General features: G+C 34.9%; 1 pseudogene; it reads right to left on the minus strand.

Annotated features, from left to right (window-relative positions):
- The window catches only part of LOC133091754 (hepatitis A virus cellular receptor 1-like), a 137,797-nt pseudogene that overhangs the window by 114,169 nt on the left and 773 nt on the right, over positions 1–22,855 (minus strand).

Here is a 22,855-nt window from a genome sequence, read left to right on the forward strand (position 1 = left end):
ACACACACAAGGGTGAATCAGCTGAGATGAATAAAATTGCCCACCTATGTCAACCCAAATTACAGCCACAAAACTTGAAGCCAAATACATTGTTTAAAACCACTAGGTAGTTTATTACACAACAAGAGCTAACTAAAACAATCAAATGTAAAGGGTACCCTGAATGAATAATTTCATGAATATTAAGCCACAATGTAACATAAAATGGACTTTTAAATTCTTTAATGTGACACAATCCTTGAGCTGCTATATGCATTAGGTATGATAATATTTCAAATTTAATTCCTTCTCACTGCTTCACCACAGTTCAGTTTTTACTTGAGAAGACCAGCATATTGTTATGAGAAATATTATATCGCACTGATATAAATGCATTATAAAAATAAAGTTCAAGTAATATTTACTTCAATTAATTTTAACATGATTGCTTACTGGCTCCTGAACATATAAATCAATCATTTTTGATAATTTGACATTTTAAGTATATAAATTATTAAAACAAAAAGTCTTAAATAACTTCGTGGTTTTCATTTTGAAGTAGTGTGTTCTACTTTATTTTTAATTAGCAGTGCCTAATTTTGAACATAAATGTACTGTTAACCATATATATTTAAGGGTTATATATATTTAAGGATTTCATCATGGACTGTTTAAAAAAAGTAAAAAAACAAAATCATCAAACTATCATATTTGTTGAGAACAGAGAACCTGGGATGGGGGTTGAAACTACGGCTCTGTTACACAGTCCTTTTATGTGGCAATCAACTTTCCGTTCTATCTACAGTAAGCAGCTTGTCCATGGCCAAGTCAATAATTATAGAATCAAATGGTACATCAACTTCCTTCCAAGGTTTAACTTGGCACACAGTGCTTTGAAAATAAAACCATCATAAAATATTACAACTCTTGAATCTAATATCCTACTACTGTTTCTGACCCAGTTAGGGGAAATAAGTTAAAATCCTTTCATTAATATGTTAACAGAATCATTTTTAAATTGAATTTTGATAGTAATGTCCTTGAAATTGTTTATAAAGAACGGTAATATATTGCTGAGTTTCTTATGCTACTTTTAAACAGATAATATCTTTTCTATCTTAGGACCTTAAAATATCAATGCCAGGTTCTCTGTTCATCAATTTCTTGGCAACAAAATAACTTTTAATCTGATTATTCTTGATTTGAACATTTGCTAATTCTTTTGTTTAATTTGTGAAGAATAAGTTTGGTAGAATGTTTAGAATCTATTCAAATATAGATATCTATTCAAGTATAGATACCCTATAATTGTAGGAGGTGAATACGATCACATTTTATAAATATTGCCTAGGTGGTGTCATACCTAAGCATGTTGTTTGTAAATATTGATGGGTTAAAAAAATCAGTGGACAATTTATTAAAAATTCAGATGGTGGGACTTCCCTGGTGGCACAGTGGTTAAGAATCCACCTGCCAATGCAGGGGACACGTGTTCGAGCCCTGGTCTGGGAAGATCCCACATGCTGCAGAGCAACTAAACCCGCGTGCCACAGCTACTGAGCCTGCACTCTAGAGCCTGCGAGCCACAACTACTGAGCCCACGAGCCACAACTACTGAAGCCTGTGCACCTAGAACCCGTGCCGCAGCAGGAGAAGCCATGGCAATGAGACACCAGCGCACCGCAACGAAGTGGCCCCCTGCTTACCACAACTAGAGAAGGCCCGTGTGCAGCAATGAAGACCCAACGCAGCCAAAAATAAATAAATAAATAAATATATTTCTTAAAAAAAAAAAAAATTCAGATGGCCAAAGAATCATGTTGGTAACATTGTATTGCTAATTAAAAGCTAGGAGCTCCAGGATTTGTGAACCATAATTCTAAAGGAATTCATTGATAATAAAATCACCTAAGTGAATATATTAGATAGTATAAGAAAAACATACTAGTGATCCTTTTCCATATGACAGAAAAATGAAACATTTTGAAATAACATTTTTTTCTATGTCTATCTTTTTTAGTCTTAAAGAAATGATAAGAACTGGGTTACCATAAACATAAAATAGTCTCAAAGATATTTGTTCAAAATACAAAATCCTATTCTACTCCTTCCCATATGAATCAGAATTTTAGAAATCAAAGCCCAAGGAATCAAGCCCAGAAGTTGATTGAATAAGCGCTTCTCAAAGTAATTCTTAAAATAGAGCACTTACTAATGAATATTTTTATATTGATATACTATCTACTGCTTAGTAAGTATCCACCTTCAACATGCATTGTATGCAAATGCCTCTCAATCTCATTTATTTTACTGCTCAAAACAAGCATATGCTGTAGATATTCTCATACCTATGCTCCAGGTGTAGAAACTGTGGTGAAAAAGTATTAAATAATTAGCCAAAGTCACATAAATATTAAGGAATAAAGCCAGGATACAACTCAGGTCTGTCTGATTTCAAAGGAGATAATAATAATTTCTCATCTAAATACCCTAACATTTTACTTTGATTCTTCAGGTCTTAAGCTGACTACAGCAACCAAATTCAGTAAATGAAAGCTACTATAAATGTTATCACTGTGTATAGATATTCAGAAATTGATATCTAAATTGTATGATAAACAGACACTGAAATTAGAAGAAATCACTAGGATAAACTTAGTGGTATCTTAATTTAAATATGTTTTATTTCTTGAAAGCTTCTACTGTACTCCAACTTCAGGAAAGGCTGTGAAAATAGCATAAAATAATAAATACATAAACAGTATCAAAGGGTTATAAGGTAGGTGAAATAAATGCTAACAGATAGATAGATTGGAGTAGGTAAGATTCTTATAGGAACAAAACATTTATGAAGTGTTCATCACCTTGTTGATGGATGCTCTCTTTCTACACACACACACATACACACACACATACATTTTTTTCTGTGGTGTCTTTGGTTTTGGTATCAGCATAATATAATACTGGCTTCACAGAATTCACTGAAAAATGTTTCTTCCTATTCTACTTTTTGGAAAGTTTTGTGAAAGGTTGGTGTTAATTCTTCTTTAAACATTTATAAAAATCCCAGTGAAGTCATCTGGTTCTGGGCTACTTTTTTCCAAAAAACTTTTTTTTTTTAATTACAAATTCAACCTATTTTGTTGTTATAGGTGTATTCATATTTTCAATTTATTCTTGAATCAGTTTTGGTAGTCTGTGTCTTAATAGGCATTTGTCCATTTCATTAAGGTTATCTAATTTTTGCATTAATTTATGATGTTGCCTTATAATTATTTTTATATTTCTGTAAAATCTATAATAATGCCCTCTCTTTCAAACTTGACTTTAGTAATTCGATTTTTCTCTATTTTTCCTCTTGGCCAGTCTAGCTAAAAGTTTGTCAATTGTGTTGATCTTTTCAAGGAATCAACTGTTGGTTTCGTTGGTTTTCTCTATTGTTTTCTTTCCTAATCTCTATTTTATTTGTTTCTGTTCTAAGCTTTACAATTTACTTCCTTCTGCTTGCTTTAGTTTTAGTTTGTTCTTCTTTTCCTAGTTTCTCAAGATGGAAACTTGAGTTGCTGATTTGATTTTTTTCCTTTTTTTCATATAGACTTTTACAAATAATGTGTTTAAAGCTGTACTCCATAAGTTTTGGTATACTGTATTTCACTTTCATTTATCTCTAAGTATTATTTAAATTCTCTTGAGATTTATTCTTTGATGCATTGGTTATTTAGGAGTAGATATTTTTATTTCCTCCTATATTTACTTTCCCAAATTTGTTGTTTACTGATTTTATTCTATTATGGTTGGAGAACATACTTTGCATGATTTAAATGCTTTAAAACATATTGAGGCTTGTTTTATAGTCTAGCATATGGTCTATCCTGGAAATATTCCACATGCACTTGAAATGAATGTGTCTTTTGTTGTTATGGGTAGAATGTTCTATAGTTGTAAGTTAGTTGTGTTATAGGTGGAGTGTTCTATAGTTGTACTCCCAATTGGTCTATAGTATTGTTCAAAACCTCTATTTCTTCATTCATCTCCTAATTAGTTGTTCTAATCAATATGGAAAGTGAGGCACTGAATTCTTCTATTATTGTACTGCCTATTTTTCCATTCTGTTAATTTTTGCTTTATGTATATGTTGTTAAGTGCATATATATTTCTAATTTTTTTGTCTTCCTGATACATTAACACTTTCATCATTATAAAATGTCCTATTTGTTTCTAGTTACAATTTTTGTACTAAAGTTTGTTTTGCCTGAAATTAGCATATCCAATCCAGCTCTCTTTTGATTACTATTTGCATGTATATCTTTCCATTCCATTACAATAGAATCAATTCATTTTTTTCCATTCTTTTTCCGTTTACTTCAACCAATTTGTGTTTGAACCTAAAGTATCTCTTATAGACAGCACACAGATCACATTTTTTTATCCATTCTGTCAATCTCTCCCTTTTGAATGGAATGTCTAATCCATTTATATTGAGCATAATTACTCATATGGTAGAGTTATGTCTGCCATTTTGCAATTTATTTTCTATTTTTCTTACTTTTTTGGTTCTTATATTTTCTATTATTGCCTTCTTTTGTGTTAAACAGGTATTTGCTAGTATACCTTTAAATTTTTTTTGTTTTCCTTGAATAAATGCTCACTAGATTGTTGCAAGCCTTTGGTTAATTTAGAGTTCTGAAAAGGTTGATTTTGCCCTTTTTTTTTTGGGCCAGTGTTCTCATTCTTTTTATGGAAGTTAGGGTTTTTGGAGGGCCTTATTCTGCTATTCTCTCTGATGTCATCCCTTTGGACCATTTTTGATTGACATATTAGAATTGTCTTAATAACTAACTTGGTTACAGCTTCATATTTCCAACTATTAATTTAAAAGAGCATAAGTGAATCTACACCAGTGATTAATTTATCTGTTATGATTTTTTTAAGGGCCCAGTTTCCATCCCATTAGCTATTAAATTCACATTCTAAAAAGTCTTCTTTAATAGCAAAATGAGTTTATAAAATTCCCAAGGCAAAATCACATACTTCTAAGAAGTAATTACTTTAATTATAAACACTGATACTCTTCTGTTACCTGATTTTTTGCATTAATTTCAAATTAGATTATCTGCTGTTAACTAAATGTAAAATTATCCAGAGAGAATACAATTTCTGTGTCTCAAAATGTATCAAAGAAAATTGGAGAAACATTTTTAATGGCTTCAAAATGCCTAAATTTATATAAAACAAGTCTAAATGAAAGCACCTGGTATATATGATGTTTCTGTAATTTATCACCTTACTGTAGTCATGAGTAATATGGATGAAATGAATTCATAAAGTCATCTAATCCAAACTTCTATTATCTCATAAACAGATGGTAACCCAAATTTTACTTGGATACCTACGAGTATAAATATCAATAAAAGACAATTCCTGAGACAGTTTGTTCCATCTTTGGAAAGCTCTAATTATTATAATTTCTTTACCTAAATGAAGTCTACTTCTTTGGAATTTATATGTTAGTTCCTGTCTGAATTCTGGAATAAAACAGAACAAATATTACTTTTCCTGCATAGAAGAACCTCACATGGTGAATATAATGAAAATACTACACTTACATTTCTCTCATGTAAATGAACTAATAAATAACATAAACCCAAGAATTGTAAAGTCTTCCTTTCATGTGCTCCTGTTGAGCTCTCAGAAGATAAACTTAGCAGAATCAGTACTGAAAACATGGTTGGAAAAAGCACTAGGAGTTGTAAGAAATCAATATGTCTGAACATCCCTTGCTATTCCTCCCAAGAAGTGGAGGTTAATTCCCTTTGAACTTTGGCTATCCTTAGCAATTTTCTTGACGTATGATACTGTACAGAAGTGATATTCTGGAACTTTTGAGAATGGACCCTAAGAAACCTTGTAGTTTCTATTGAAGTCCCTTGAAATGCTCTTTCTCAGGGTGGTCCTTCTTGGAATGTTTCCTCTCAAAACTTAGCTTCCACGTTGCAGAAACCCAAACCACATGAAGAAATTATATATAGGTATTCCTTTTGAAATCTCCAGTTGAACCCCTAGCCGATTTCCAGCATCAACTGCCAGCCATGCCTGTGAGAATGAAACAACTTGGAATTCTAGCCTGGCTGGGTATTTAAATAACTACAGCCTCAATGCCATCTGATGCAATCATATAAATAACTTGAGGCAAGGAAACCCTAGCTGAAACTGTCAACCAACAGGATCATGAAAGGTAATGATGAATTGTTTTAAGCCTTTAAGTTTGGAGCGCCTTTTTTTTTTTCTTCAGTAAGAAATAAGAGGGACAGAGAAATAATCTCTTGTTCTGAATAGAATTGTTATATTAATGCAGGCTCTTTGTATGAATTTATGCTTTGCACTGCTGGTTAATTTTAACTGTATACTTAAACTCCTAATTGAAAATTTTAACTAAACTAGTAAACTAAGTCTTACAGATTTTTTTAATTGTAAAAAAATAAACATTAGCACATTGTAAGTTTAGATCTTACTTATTAAGTTAACATTTGCAGAGAGATTACAAATAATTTGCTTACTTTGAATGAAAAATAATTTCACAGGTACCATACATTATTAATCAGCCTTTAATGTTTGGCCTAAAAACCCTCTATATAGAGCCTCAAATATTAAACATGAGAACTTGAGAATTCTTTTTTTTACACCTCATATTGGAGAAAATGGTTAAGTATTAAAAAAGAATAACTGAGTAATACTGAAAATGTCTTATAAACCATGTGAAATGAATATTCAAAGAATAGGAAAGATCTATGACAAAATTGCTATTATCTCTAAAATTCTAGAAAATAATTACCTTTACTTTTTATTTTCTATTTCCCCTACCAATTTTGACTTTATTATCAAAGTTCTCCTTTTCTCCCATACAAGTTAAGAAAGAAAACTAACATGGTGATAAGGACCAGAAGAAACAACTAAAATTCCAAGTTATCTGTAGATTTAGTATATTATAACATTCTTTATAATGTGCATGGTGTGGATTCTTTTGACATTTCAATGTTCCCTTAGAGTTAAAAAAGAGTGCTGTTTTTAAAAATAGCAATTTGCAAAACTTAGAATTCTTAGAATTCTTTCCCTTAGAATTCTTTCTCTTAGAATTCTTAGAATTCTTTCTCTAAGACTTGCTTATATTTAACCTATTTATATATTTTATGTGAAAATTAGTCATTTTATTTTAAAAAGTAATTTTCTAATATAATTTCCTGAATTTAAGTATAAGAAAATATCAGTTGTTTCAAATAACAAAGTCTTCCACATTGGTTCACTCTCACAGGCATGGCTGGCAGTTGATGCTGGAAATCACTAGGGGTTCAGTTGGAGATTTCAAAAGGAACACCTATATATAATTTCTTCATGTGGTTTGGGTTTCTACAGTATATGGCAGCTAAGCTTTGAAAGGGAACATTCCAAGAAGGAACACCCTGAGAAAGAGCATTTCAAGGGACTTCAATAGCAACTACAAGGTTTCTTAGGGTCCATTCTCAAAAGTTTTAGTCTTGAGGTCTTTTTTTTTTACTTTCCTAATGACCATAAACTGATGGGTTTGGGCTAAGTTCATATTAGGAAAAGGATGCTAACATGACCTAGTAGGTAAGGTCTTTGGGGCCAATTCAATGTACTGTTGTAGATTTCACATCTAAAAGTTGGGATATATTTGTTATATGCTTATATATCACTGTCCCATAAATACTGGGGGGGAGTCTACAGGTTGGAAGGAGCTGCAGGTAGAGAAGTGTTAGTACTTTGGGGTCCACAGAATTTTAATATTCCTTTGAGCTAAAAGTCTCTGTGATTGATGATTTAATGTTTGGAAACAAACATCCTCTCTGGGAAAGAGAGGCAGCTTTACCCGGAAGAGCCCCTTGGGGTATTGTACTCATCACGTCTCTGATACAGATACCAGGAAAACATTTGAACAGCAGATTGATAATGAACTCCAACTAAAACTTAATGTCTCACCCTTGGAAACCATGTGATTCTCACTCCTGACCGTCCCATTTTGGGAGTGGGTCAACTCAGCCTCAACAACTAACAAGATTGGAAGTGCCCCAAAACCCTCACTAATCAAATGAAAATAGTACCTTTAAGATGAGAGCTGATAACGGTGATCACTTTGTAGTGTATATGAATATTGATTTATAATGTTGCATACCTGAAATTCACATAATGTTATATACCAATTTTACCTTATTAAAGAAAAAAAAACATTAAAAGAACAGAGCTGACAGGTATCTCACAGCATCTAGGGTTTAGATAAAAATGTTAAATCTATCTTTCGGAAAGAAATTTCATTTCCACTCAGCTATCTGAAGGAACACTGCTGGCTCACTGGGGCCCTTGACTCAGAGGATTCCCTAAATAGCTGGGTCTGGTTTGCTCATGGTTCAGTTAACCTGGAAAACAGTGGTGTCCACTGGGCTGCTATGGCTGGTCAACTTGAGTGGCAGCAAACCAGAACTGAAAACAGACAATGATTGTTACAATAAGTGGGCAGAAATCAAGGCCGTTCTCAATTGGTTTTGACCAATACTCCCCTTGATGAACCTCGTTACATTTTTACTGACTCTTGGACTGTTGCCAATGACCTAGCTATTGGGACAGCCACTTTGAAAACTATAGACTGGCAGATTAAAGATAAATCTACCAGGGCTCTGGATTATGGAAACAAATCATTGCTGCTGATCAAACTGTTTGGGTCACTGATATAGATGCTCAGAATACAGGCAATTCTCTGATGAGAGAACTAGATCACCACCGTCGCTCCCTAGATCCATCATCATATCTGATATAACAACGCCATCTGCCAGTCAAAATTCTACGTAAAAAGTAAAGACTCTATCTCTGTTGCAGAGGCTACCACTGCACTCCAGGACTGTTGTTCCTGTCAAAACCTGACTTACTTGTCTTTAGGTGAAGGAGACTATACTTACTGCATGGCCCCCTTGCCCCCTCCCTGCCTGCTACCACTACCAGCAATCTGACTACCTCAGACCTTTGACCCCCACTGGTGGCGCCTCACTGCTGTCGATACATTTTGGGTTATGCTATTGTTGCTCTAACACAGAAAGCTGACTGTGGTCCCACTACTGTGGTCCTTAAAGCTAATCTGTGTTACGATTTTGGCTTTTCAGACCATTTGTAGTCTGACAATGGTGCATTTTTTTATGGCAGAAACCACTCAAAAATGGACCCATGATCAATGGATTCCATGTACTTTCCAGGCTATCTATAATCCAGTCATCTGATATTGGTGAGCATTGGAACAGCTTGCTCAAAAATTAACTCAAAATATTACTGACATACCTCCCTCCCCTCCTCCTGGTATATACTCCTCAGAAAGACAGTTTAGTCACTGAATGTAGTTGTCTCCAGAAAAAAATTATCTCCTCTTGCCACTTCCTGGGTCATTATCAGGATGACAGTGGTGAAGTGTTATATAATCCTCATTGGAATATTCCGGACTCTTCACTGATCATTCCTTGGCATGTTTTCTTCTTTCCCTTAATGGGTCTGCCTGATTGGCATGCTTTCTGAATAGCAATCTTTCCAAACAGGAGCCTAAGAAATTTAATCTCATTCAGCTGCTTGGATTATTTTGTGGATTGATATATTCCTAGATAATAATGAAAATGACCACTTGGTTGAGAACACCACTGACAATGGATATGATTTTATCCTACTATGCAATACTAATTAATAAAATGAATCAAATAACAAACATAACAACATGTAAGAATCTCAAAACCTTAGGCTAAGTTAAAGAAGAAATGAAGGCCATGTTATTTTTAATTACCTTTATATGAAAGGCTAGGAAACAAAATTTCTGTAGTAACAGAAAGATTATGGTTCTGGATCCATTTGTTAAAAGAAGGGAACAACTGAAAATAGGCATGAGGAGTCTTTTAAAGGTGATGATATTGTTCTATATTTTATTATGGCAGCATTCACATGACTATATAATGACCAAAATTCATCAAAAGGTACCCTTTAAACTGATGAATTTCCTAATTCAAGTTATATCTCAACAAATCTGGAAAGCAGTATTATTCTTCTAAAACGTGATTTTTCACAGTAAAAAAAAAAAAAAGCCCATCACCAAGATCCAGATTAGCTTAAACAAGTCCCTGTACTCTCACAACTACTAAATTACCAGATCTTTCAGAAATTGTCATAAATGTCATTTCCTAAGGAAAGCATTCCATAAATAGCTTCCTAGCTTAGCTTTAGCCATTTGTGATTATTTAATAACACCTTTCCTTTTATTTAATACCAGTTTACTATGACTTTAAAAATTATATTTACATTTTATGTTTATTTTTGTGTTTAATGCCTATTAATTTGTTAAGCTCATGAGAACAGGGCCCATATATTTAAAATTTTATCTTTACATGTCTAGCATTGTTCCTGAATTCTTGGTTATTTAAGCAATAGTTAAAACTCAAACCTAAAGAAAGCACCTCCTAGCTTCTCTTTCCACATAGTCTCTACTTATTGCAGAGGCTTTTCACATTAAAAGTAAGCCTTTATACTGGGGAAATTTCTTCAACACTACTACACGGAAGGTAGAATACTTTGAGATAAGGTGTCAGTAAGGATCCGACAGCCTCCAAATCTTGACTATAGAGGAGTCACCACAGAAACTTGTAAAAATAGTCCAGTATTGAGTAGATTATGAGTCAAGCTCAGATAAACTACTCTATTTTTTTCTCCCCAAACAGTTTTATTTCCCCAAAAAGAGGATTTCAATTACATTGCTGCCAAACAATATATCTCACCCCTGTGAGCAGAGATCAGGCCAAAACCTTAAACTGAGAACTGGTCTTTCTTTCACTTAATTCACTTACTTATTTTATGGATGCTTTTCAGGACCAATCTCCTTTGTGGTTCCCGTGCTTTTTCCACTGTTTGTGGTCTGCAGAAGTCCTACCAACTACGGAGTGAATAACTCTGTGGCACCTCTTTACTCAGAAAGGGGAAATATGACCTAAGTCATCTTCATATTTAGTGAGTTAAGAGCAAATTGAAGGATAGATTTGGAGCCACAGAGGAACACGATTTGGATGGAAGATCTAAATGTAGTTGAAATGAAGAAAAAAAAAGTTCAATAATAGTAGTAGATATGAGGTGACTCTCTTCCTTCTCTCTCCCAAATCTAGAGTCAAAATCTGAAAATCAAGGAGATGCGATCAATGTTGAACCTGGAGAGAGGAGAACAGGGATTGGAGTGCAAGCTTACACTACTCTGTCTACGGTGAAGGAAGAAGCAAAACAAATGTCCAGTTCAGTTCACCAAGACAGAGGACTGGATATTTACTGTGGACAGAAACATCCAAAGGAAAAAAGTACCTAGATTATCCTTTAATATTTAATGCCAATAATCACACCAAGAGATATTACTAACACCATTTGATATTTTTGAGCATTGTACTGGGAAATTTCAATAAACTACTAGATCTAATCCTCAAAACAACTCTGCCTGTAGGTTTAGGTGGAATTAATGCCACATCTACTGCCATTCAGCATATTAAAGCCAGCAACAGAATTCTCCCATATTTATCTGACTACAAAGTTTGTACAGTTTCCTCCAGACAACTTCCCTTGGGTATCAACTATATCTCAATAACTAACCACAACTTTAGTGTCTAGACATCAACTCAAGGCATAGCAGCCTGTCATGAACACAAATGTCATCTTTCTATAGTAAATGAACCTGCACCTGGCAGTTTGTCAGTCTGGGAGGGTTGGGGTGGAATCTGCAAACGTTGTACTGGCAGAACAGATCTGATGTCTTTGAGCTATCAGAGAAATGCTTCATAGCACCTTGCATGGCTCTGTCTGTAGAGTGAGTATTGAATGAATAAGTAATTTAAGCAAGGAATCATTAAAGGGAGAAATGAAGCAGTAACAAAACAACCAGGAATTATAACCTTGAATGAATGAACATATATTGTAACTTTTTTAAACAAACAATCAAAGGCAACAACATTCGATTTTTCAGGATTGCCTTTGCTGGGAAGAGTAAACAGATTTAATTTTTCTGAAACAACATTATAAGGAAAAATTCTATTAATGTTATCAATCAGCAGATGGTATATAAAATAAATCCAGAAATAAATCATTATAACTGAGATTTTCCTAGCAACCTCTCCAGATGTTTAAACAGAATAAATGTGGCCACCTGTGACTACTTATATACAAAGACCATTTCAATAACTACATAAAAACAAAACAACCAGGATTTTCATCAGCCCTACCAGGTGCCCAAGTGCATGAGATTCATTTTACTCCCAGGAATTCTTTTTGAGAAAAGAACCTGATGAAAGAGATCATGAAGAAGCTGCTTATGATTCATCACTCAAAATACACAGATGAATTGACTAATGCAGAAAAGAATTTTCAAAATGCCAGAGGCCATATTGACATGTTGTTGCTAAGTGGCTTATGTATGAAATGCTGAGTTGTAAACAAGCATGACCAGATGTTGGCATCCTCATGACACCTCCTGCAGTGAAACTTGCAGTAGTGCTGACCAAATCCCAGTGTATGAATTTTCATTTGTATAAAAATTGTAGCGAAAGAGGGAGCAGTAAATCATGATAATGTCTAATTTTTAATCAAGTATTCTAATTTAAATATTCTAATTGAATGATTTTTATCCCTATCTGTACATTAAAGCCATATTAAAATCACTTAAGGGGCCTGTAAAAACTCTCAGAAATGAAAATAGTCTAATTCTATGATTCTCCTCACTGTCTGTACATTAAAATGATATTAAAGCCACTCAGTGGAGCTTTAAAAACTGTCAGAAATTAGATCTCCTAAATAAATCATATATCTGAGGATGGGGTTAAATACCGCTCACAGATATTCCCCCCCAATATATAGCCAGAGTTGAGAAATTACTGCTGTATAAAACACACAAACACACACACACACACACACACACACAATGTAGGAATTTTTTGAGAATAATTTAAAACCTAAAATATTAGCTATGAATAATTTAAAGGAAACAGATTAAAATGCAAATTGGGTACATAATTAGAATGGGAGAATTTCAAGAAAGCTTTTAATAAAAAGAAAACTAACATTCACTGCAAAAGGAAAATGTTTTATCTTGTATTATAGACACAGATTAATGGAAAAAGAAGGATTACAGAAAGGGAAAAAACACATAAACAGAAACTATAAGATGGGTTGTAAAATCCTAAGAATAAACTGGAAGCTCAAATATTTGTTGATGTTATCCATATTTCTGCTCCATACCAGCCTAAGATTTTTTTAAAAAGTGACAATATTTTTAAAGTTCTTGACTCACGCTCTCCTGTAAGATCTAAAGCTCCACTTCAATGTCATCCTCATATCCTTCCCCACCTCTTTTTCTCCCACCTCACCACCAACTGTTACTAGGTATGACCAGCGATGTAATCCAACCAGTTTTCAAATTGCAGCTGTCATTAGCTCCCTTTTCCGTGTTAACTCTCCATAATAGGAAGATGAAGCAACTCATGTTAATGAGTGTGATGTCAAATTCTGCCATCTTCCATGGCTGTGTTTCAGTTCTACCCAGAAATCAAACCGTAAAGGACAATTACGTTTATTCTGTCTGCAAAACAAACTACACATTCAAGCTAAATACTGTGCTAAATTGTTATGATTCTCAAGTAAGACCACTGTACTCTGCCACTCGTCCACATGTGGCACACAACACAGCTTCTGCATAATAGCACCTGAACTCTGTGTGCCAAGCCACAAAGCTCTACGGCCAGACTCTGGCTGCTGCCTGCTGCTGTGAGCACCCACCACTACGAACAGAGTGAAAAGGAACACTAACCTACACTACAGAATCATCCAAAGCCCACAGTCCTTGGCTGAGCACTGCGAGTCATGAATGCTCACCAGTCTCCAGGTGATCACAGTACTAAATTCATCGGGCTTCACATCTGTTTTACTTCAGCGCCGTTTCCCCTCGCGGAGAACTTTCCCCCTTGCATTCTCCTATTTATGGTGCTCTGTTTCCTCTTCCTACCCTAACATAATGCTTCTCTTTTCTAACACAAACCTGTGCGCTTTAAAACTCCTGCTCCGTTAACTTACAACACCCTCTTTTTCATGTCCAGAATTCTGTCTTTCCAAAGCTCCATTCGCAAGACAGCGGAGTCCTCTATCATTTTTATGTCCAAGTTTCTCTTTCTCTTGACCCCTTTTCCTGTTCAGCTAAGCTATATCATCCTTGTTTCCAGCATACTCTCTTTTTCTGTCTGATAATTCTGGGATGCAGGTATAAATTTACCACATAGATGATACTTGAAGATAAGGGACTAGTTGAGATCTCCCAGAGAAAGGGGAAGATGCAAAGAGAAGAGAGAATGTGTGCACCTTGGTTACCATTTGCAGCTATTTCTATTTCACTCAATCTTTTATATATATAGATTTATACATATATATATATTTCAGTTTTGTACTGTGCTACACATTTTACATTTACAATCTCATTTATTATTCAGCAACATCTACCTCTGTATGATGGGTTTACTAACCACATTAAATAAATATGCATTTTCAGATATGGGAAATAAATGGCCCTGAGTCACAAAACTATTAACATGAAAAGAAAGATTGTTTCTCTGTGGCTTCAAAAATTCATGTTTTTTCCACTATGTTCGTGTGAAAGACAGATTTTGAACTAGTTTGTGCATATTTTTACTTTCCCACTCGAGGTACATTAAGAACAAAATAAGTCTACCCACTGAAAGAAGAAAGCAGAATCAACTCCCCATTTCTTTCTTCCCTCTTTCTGGCTACAGGGAATTTTCTTTCACAGAGTAGCCATTCTCTCCCAGGAAAGTCATGATTTTGGACTCCTGGACTTTGACTTTACTGCCACTGATTCCTACTAATCAAATCAGAGGGGATTGGTGATCTCAGTAAAACACTGAAATAGGAAGGATGTGCCAACCAAACAGCTATAACCTATGACAAGGGCTAAGACCTTTAACTGTGGTCCCACTGACCAGCTCATGTGATCAGGGATGGGCAAACTCTTGGTGGTTCTAACCCCAAGATGTTGGATCTCATTTCCCACTGGTAACTCTACTACTAAGACCAATTTAGAACAATTGTTAACTTAATAAAATTGAATTAAATGGTTTATTTAGTGAGACAAAGCCTAATACATAGACATAAATTAATTTTATGGCCAAGTCTCATGAACAGTTAAAAAAAAAAAAAAAATCTCTGATCTCTTATGTATCTTATTCCAAGATATACCCACTTCTTTAAAAATATTAAATATTATTCCAATTATCCAATGCTCTATAGTATATTACTATAAAACTTACTGGCACAAAACAGCCATTGATTCTGTGGTCAGGATTTCAGACAGGGCACAGCAGTGATAGCTTGTCTCTGTTCCACAATGTTGGTGAAATCCCAGAGACTGGGGCCTGGAATCTTTTGAAGAGTAATTGACTCACAAATCTGGTGATTGACACTGGCTGTCATCTAAGGGTCTCATTTCCTTTCCACTGTGCCTGTCCACGCAGTCTCTCCAGATGGGCTGGTCCAGGCTTCCCCACATCACAGCAACTGGGTTCTACAGTCATGTAGCCTGACAGAGAGATAGCCAGACAGAACCTGTAACATTTTTAAGACCTAGCATTAAAATTACACAGAATTTGCTTCCACCATATCCTATGGAGTCAAGCAGACCCCATCCCAACACAGATTCTACAGGAGGGAGTACAGATCCCACCTCCTGGGTGGAAGAGTGTCAGTCACTCTGTAAGAACAGCATAAGAGAAAGGATATGTGGCCATCTCTGGAAAATGCAATCTACTACAAATATGGACATGAGTTTACCATTCACCAGCGAGAAGGAGGAAATTCTTCGTGTCCTTGTTCTCGTTTCTTCATCCTCTGTTGTTAGGTATTCACGAACAATTAATTTAAAAATTTCCTATATACTAAACCACGTCTCTATAAGGAATATGTAGGTATTTATAAGACTTAACGATAAAATGTTCATATTTTAGGAATAAATAGCTAATTTCAAGAAATTTCAGCTTTCATTGATATGAAAATGATGGTATTGAACAAACCTGTAAGCAATCTTGTTGTGAGATGTACTATCATATCTATGTAGGGATCACAAATGCATTTGGAAGAAAAGTAGGGTAGCATTTTTAAAAGATCTAAATCACAATAAATGTAGGAAAAAGAAACTACCAAATAAATTCCCAGTGACAAATGTCTCATATAACATCATAGTTGTGACATAATGGTACGCATTATTTTCTATAAATTAGAGTTTACTTATAAAGAGACCTTTAAGAAAATATGACAGCACTATAGAAAATCTCTGGAAAAAAGAAATTACAGACAAACTAGATAGTGTGCACCAATCCTTACAGGTTTATTAATGCTATTTTTCCAGGTAAATTAATTCTAAGTAATTTTACGTCATTACTAATCTCTCTACATTATTATAGTTCTCATGATTTTATTTGGCTAACATAATTCCCAAAGGGAACTATACTGGAATACATATTTCTTGCAATTATGAGACCACGAATGGTCAAAACTTACTTTAAGAAAAATAACATGCAAAAATTGTCACCTTTGATTAGAATTATTGGCAATATATTTAATTCAATACACTGCTTTTTCCTAAGATGATTCTAGTTAAAGTGTTTTGGACTTACTTAAAAATTTCTAAAATAGCAAAAGCTCAACATAAAAAGGAGGTTTTTTTTGTTGTTGTTTTTGTTTGGTTTTTGGTTTGTTTGTTTTTTAAACCTAGCAGTACCTTTATTCTCATGTATAGCCATCACTGTGGAAGGTAAAAGCCTAGGAGAAAATCTATTAGAATTAGGTTAGGCTAAGATTTGTTAAAAAACACAAAAAATAAACTGAGTTCAGAACTGCACAAACACACAATAAGTTTCAGAAAAAGATGAGTGCAGGATTCATCTAAAATGGTTACAGCCTCCGCATCCACTAATTACCTAAATCACCTTTGGAAAGTTACTCAAACTTTCTAAATCTTAGTGTTTTTCTCCCTGAAGTGCTAAAAATGAAAGTATTTACCTTATAGAGATGACTAAAAAAATAAAGAATATAAAGCATTAAACACAATTCTTGACACATGTTAAATATCAATAAATATTGCCTCTTGTTGTCATTTCCATCCTTGCTCCATTGCTTCTTTCCACTAATATCCTATAAAAGTGCTAGCACTCCACTAACGAGGAGAGTATTTCAACATTACTGATCCACTCTCTTTATAAGAAGCATGTCTTTCCCTACTTCCCTGGCCATTCCCTAGGTTTGCTACCTCCTTGCTCTGATCCCAAACCCTCCACTGGTAACATGGGGACCCAGCATGTCAAAATACAATTCCTTAAATACAATACAATTCCTTAAGAGGAAGCCACTTTTACATGAGTTTTGGTTAATAATTGCAAAAATCAGTCCAAAATTTGCACACAGTACCAAATAGAATTATCTGAAATACCACCTCATTAGAAAAACCTGAACTAAATTAAGGGTGACCATTCTACAATACTGATTACCAGGTTTTATGAGGCATATATATGTGTGTGTATATATATATATATATATTTCTGACTCCAATTTGAGAACAAATGCTTATTTTTAATAGGAAAATATAAATTATTATATACAAAATACAAATATAATGTTATATAATATTATGATAGTATAAAACATAAGTGTATTTAAAGAGTTAATCCTGAAAGATTTTTATGAAAGTAGCTGTGGTGATAAGAGTTTTTAAATCTTCCTACATCTCTGAAACCAACCCCATTCTAAATTAACCCAATGCCTTACAACTTGTCATTTGTCATTTATCTTTCAAGTATGTAGTACAGCCTGTGAATGAATATTTATTTGCATAATTATTTGATTTTCCCACTAAACAGTGAGCTGACAGTGTGCATTTGTTTTGTTTGTTCCTACAACCCCAGTTCTTAGTCAATAGCGAGCAATAAGTAAACATTTTTGAATAAACTGATACCATAACTGCCATCCTTTGTTCTATTGTTCCTTTATTCAGTTTTGTCAGTAAAAATAAACTGTCAGTCTCCAGGATGGATACTCGATAACTCACAGAGGAATTTTAATATTTGTATAATGAGTATGTGGAGAATACCTTTAACCCAGTAGCTGAAATTTTTCATTTTATCACATAAATTATAATTAGTTTTTATGCATTTATAAGTTTAAACTAATATACAAAATTAAACATTGCATAAAATTTTTCTAGATTATGCATCAAATATCAATAGTTTCTAAATAGAGGATACATGACCAATACAATTTTATGAAGTAAAGTATGATGCTGTTTTCTGTTAATGTTTATTAATATTCCACAAAAGAAAAAAGAATCAATGTTCATCTTTTACAAGCAACACATTAAGCCTCATTATTAAATAAGTAATTTTTGTCACTATCCTTACTAACTTTGGGGGGCGGTGGCTTGAATTCATGTTAGTAATAAGATTAGTACTTTACCAATTTGTTTCATTTCATACTTTTGAACAAGAAAAACGTTTTAAATTTTTACTGATGAATTTAACACCTATTGAATATTTCAGTATTTTGTATACAGGACAGTCTGCAAAAAAATGTAATTTGAAAATCCCTACAATGATAGAAAGTTTAGCAGATTCACTGAACTATATAAAATGAAAACAAATCTAAAACAATCACTTTAGTTAGACTGCCCCATTTCCTAAGAATAGGGGAAATTGAAATTCATGTCTTGGTTAACAACCTCACAGTATTGACAATTTACATTTACATGAACACAAAAAAGATCTTCTAAATGTTTGCATATTTTGATACAATTTGGAGTTAAATATAGATACAAGTAATTTTGCTTTGATTTTCAATGGGGCTTCTCCAAAAGCGATGGCATTTGAATCAATACGTCATATTAAAGAACTACATATGTAAGAAAATACATTTCTCCAGAGACTGGCTGCATGGGGTGGGGATGTGGAATGCATGTTTGACAAATTAAATTAGAGCCTTTAGAACATAATACACACATAAACACATATATACATCCATGTGTGTGCATGCTTGTGTATGTGTGAATGCAAACAGTACATGAGGGAAATAATCAACTCATGAAAGCATGTTTTAAGACAATGTGTTTCCTAAGGGGAAACTGTGATTGGTTATACACATTTCACTTTATGGGAAAATGTGGTAACTCTGACACCTGGGGAGGGAGGAGCCCTGAAACAACGGTTGTGATCTGGGAAGGTAAGGTATGGCGGTGAGCGCCCAGCAAGGTAACCAGATATAGAGTTGTCATACAAAAGAGGCTAATGTTCGTCCAGAACAAAACAGAAAAATAGGTTTTTTCCTATTTTTAGTAAAAGGTACTATAAATTTGATAACAAAATGGTTGTCTTATATTATGTAAATGCAATAATAAAATTATTACTTTAGGAGATAACAGCTGAATTATTTAAATAAAATGAGAGAAATCCTATTGGACAAATTCTTTAGAAATCAAAAACAAGTACAAGGTTAGTTAAAAATCTGGCACTGATACTGAAATAGAAGATAGAGGATGTACAAGTGGGAAAAATATACAATTCTTTCAGCAGAGAGCAGGATGCCAATCAAGACTAGAATATGGCACAGGACACAAAGCTGGGAAAGACATAAAGAACAGAGCAGAGGTTTCTAACAGGGTACCAAAACAATTTGAGAAAAATGGGACAAGATCGAAACTTAATGACTAGACCCAGGGCATAAGGTCCAACTGGGTCACAAAGCAAGAATGACACATTACTAAGCCTTATATGTAGGGAATTAAAACTCCTGTGCAGCCTGCCTCGAGAGCGTGAAATGAGGCAGAAACTAGAGATGGAGCCAAGTGGCCTCAGCTGCATAGAGATGGGACCTCTGTTTGCCTCTCCAGTTATTACTGAACGCCATCCTCTTGGGAAGGATGCAGAGCTGAAGATTGGCATGGACATACGGGGACAGCAAAGGGCTTGGAAATCTAGGCTAGTGAAAAATAAAACACTGAGTATCTGACTGTGGAAGGAATCCAATGCAAACACAAGACTGGGTGAGGGAGAAAAAATTGAGTGACTGAAGATCTTGGTATGGCCATAAAGAGCAAAATTATTTTCTTCTTTCTCTTTGATTAAATAGTTGAATCCAATACACATAAAATTTTCTTTTCTAAAATGATAAACAGTCATAAAATTTTAAAGTCACTATGCTAATCATATTTCTATTCATTTGATTATAATATTATATTAAAATACCAAATATTACATAATATTATACTGTGTAGTATATATATAGTAATATATTTCATGGAACACTCATTTACTTCATATTTGAAAATATTACAAAACATCTATAAACTATTAGAGATATTCAGACACTACTATCCTTTAGCCTTTATTTTAATTTGTAACTTCTATGGAAAAACTGTTTAGGGAAGAGTGTGTGCAATTTTCATTGAATCCTCCTTAATAACTTGGTCATTAATTTCAAGTAAATCTAACATGCCTTTATGAGAAGAGCTTTACAAAACTGAAACTGATAGGATTCATTTACCTAAAAATCTCTAGCTGGCAAACAAAGTAATTAAAATATTATCATAAAGTCCTTAATGTCAGCAAGTCGTTCAGCATATTTCAAATGGCATTTTGATGCTATATTCTTTTGGTTCTATGTTAGAAAAGTGAATGTGCTCAGTAATCTAAAAAAAAATGCAAACTGAAAATAGACATTCCAGCTATTATATATTATCACGTTCTGCTGAACTTGGAAAAGAGCAAGAAAGAACATTATTTGAAAGAATGATGATAAAGCCATCAAAGAGTAGGACCTTTAGTAAGCTTTTTTTAAGAAACATTTCTTTATTTCTACTAATAATTTAATAGTGTTGTTATTAAAGTTTATCACTTGATATCTGCAAAGTTTTTATGATTTTAAAAGCTCTACTATTTGCCAAAATTTAGGTAGTGTTTCAATTGAGAATACACTTTACAGATGATATTACTTGTTTAAATCTAATGTTATTTTATTTCCCCATTGATAGTCCCTCTTATATAAAGTTACAAAAGACAGTAGGAGATAGGATTCTTGAAGCAAGGTTGAAGTGATGTGACGAAAGGGTCATGAACCAAGGAATGCGGGCAGCCTCAAGACTCTGAAAAAAAACCCAAAAGGACTATGTCCCCAGAGCCTCCAGGAGGCATGCAGCCCTGAACAACACTTTGGTTTTAGACTTCTGAGGAATTAAGGGAGTGTGCCCAAGATAGTTTAGTTGGAAGACCCTGAGCTCACCTCCTCTCACTGTCACACCAAAATTCCAATTATTTACATAGCAAACATTAATGAGAAAAATGTGAATACTAACGGAAAACTTTTTCCACAACTATAGATATAAAAAGGAACCACAATGGGATGGGTAGGAGGTACAGAGATGTATTATAGTCAAGATCCAAACTTCTGGGAAAGGCGACCCATAAATGGGAGGATAATCGTAATTGCAGAGGTTCTCTCCAGGGGGTAAGGGGTCAAAGCTCCACATCAGGCTTTCCCGACTGGGGTACTGGACCAGGAAGATGAGCTCCTAGAACATCTGGCTTTGAAGTCCAGCAGGGCTTGCATACAGGAGAGCCTGAGGGCTGTAGGAAACAGAGATTCTGCTCTTAAAAGGCACACACAACATCTCACACACCCTGAGACCAGGTGCAGAGGGAATAATATGAAAGGAACATGCATCAAACACACTTGCTGATCTTGGAGAACCTCCAGAGAAGCAAGAGGCAACTGGGAGTCCCCGTGGGGACACAGATGCTGGCAGCAGCCATTTTGGGGAGCTCTTTTTACCATGAGGACACTGGTGCTTGCAAGCACCACTTTGCAGTTCTCCCTCTAGCCTATTAACAAGGAGTTTATTTGCCCACCAGCCGGTAGGCACAAGTCCCTGGACACCCTAGGCTCAGCAGCCAGCTATGTGGGAACCCAGTCCCACCCACCAGGAGGCTGACTCTACAATTGTGCTCCCACAGGTCCCCCAGCAAGCAGCCTCGTGACCTGACACTGCCTACCAGTGGGCAAGGACTGGCCCAGACTCCCCTGGCCTTGCAGCCTGCTGTGCTGGGATCACTCCATGCACCAGTAGACTGGCACCAGCCCCAGGTCCTAGAGCCAGCTGCCCCAGGACTTGGCCCCACCCACTAGCAGGCCAATACCAGGACCTCCCAGATGCCACAGCCAGCTGCCCAGGACATGGCCATGTCCACCAGTGCACCAGGACCAGACCCAGGACCCCATGGTCCCATAGCCAGCAGTGCCAGGACCCAGTCCCACATACCAGCAGGCCAGCAGCATCCCACATAGGGGCACCCCTAGATCATACTGCTCTGATGACCAGAGGGGAGTGTGCTGCTGGGCCTCACAGGACATCTCCTACATAAGGCCACATCTCCAAGATCGAGAAATGTAACCAACCTACCTAATAGAAATAAAAACAGAGACTCAGGCAAAATAAGGCAAAAGAGGAATATGTTCCAAATGAAGGAACAATATAAAACTCTAGAAGAAGAACTAAGTGAAGTGGAGATAAGCGATCTACCTAATAAGGAGCTCAAGGTAATAATCATAAAGATGCTCAACAAACATGGGAGAAGAACACTGGAGAAGAATGGGTGAACACAGTGAAAAGTTTAACAAAGAGTTGGAAAATATAAAGAAGAACCAAACAGAGCTGAAGAAAACAATAACTGAAATAAAAAATACACTAGAAGGAATCAACAGCAGATTAGAAGAT

Source organism: Eubalaena glacialis, chromosome 5, assembly GCF_028564815.1.
Source record: "Eubalaena glacialis isolate mEubGla1 chromosome 5, mEubGla1.1.hap2.+ XY, whole genome shotgun sequence".
NCBI lineage: Eukaryota > Metazoa > Chordata > Mammalia > Artiodactyla > Balaenidae > Eubalaena > Eubalaena glacialis.